This window comes from Choristoneura fumiferana, chromosome 17 (assembly GCF_025370935.1).
Source record: "Choristoneura fumiferana chromosome 17, NRCan_CFum_1, whole genome shotgun sequence".
In the NCBI taxonomy this organism is placed as follows: Eukaryota; Metazoa; Arthropoda; class Insecta; order Lepidoptera; family Tortricidae; genus Choristoneura; species Choristoneura fumiferana.
This window is the reverse complement of record NC_133488.1, coordinates 10,326,452-10,327,359: the sequence shown is the minus strand read 5'-3', so window position 1 is coordinate 10,327,359 and position 908 is coordinate 10,326,452.

Here is a 908-nt window from a genome sequence, read left to right as displayed (position 1 = left end):
ACTGGGTTTACTAATGTATCGGGCGAAAATTATTTAGCAAATTATTAACTCCCAAACTATTTATCCCATATTTTTATTTATCGAAATTTATTTCCAACTCCAACGTTTCGCACTAATATCATTTTCCAACTAATGATTCAATAAATTATATTATGCAAATTATTATCTGGATTTTTTTTAAGATGTCATTTATGTTTTCGTCAATGTATTGATTGGCATACCTTAAATTTAGCAACTTATTAATGGCATCCAACCTACTTTTCTAGTGTCATTTATCCTGGCTGCTATAAAAAAACCTACTCGAAGGCTAAGGCGGGAGCTACGCTCGCTTCGCTCCGCCTTAGCCTTCTGAACCTAACTATCCAAGTCCGCTTCTGCCTCCAAAACCGTCTTGCTCGCTCGCTTCGCTCGCTCGCACAACTCAAATTTAAAATATAACTTTGCAATGTAAAAAATTGCCAAATGTTATTGACAATTGTTATTTGCCTAAGCCAATCATTTGTAACATAATTATTTGCCACATAAATGTGTTGATGCAGTAAAATTTAATGTAAAAATGTTGCGAAATAAAAAAAAATGCGAAGTAAAGTTTATGCCAAATATTAGTTTGCTAAATGAAACTTATGGCGAAAGGTGGTTGCTAAGTGAATTTGCGAACATATTCGCCGAAAAGGCAGTACACCAGTAGACTGAAGTGTAGGGTGTCAAGTCTGCCTAGCTGTGTGAGTCCTTCGAAATACCCGCAATTGATCACAAATAGTACCGGCACTGTCGTATCACGACACGAACTACCCGCACTTGGTCATTTTTATTTTTCCCTCCATCAAAAATGACCAAGTGCGGGTAGTTCGAAGGACTAGCGCTGCTAGGCAGACTTGACACCCCACACTTCAGTCTACTCGTGACCA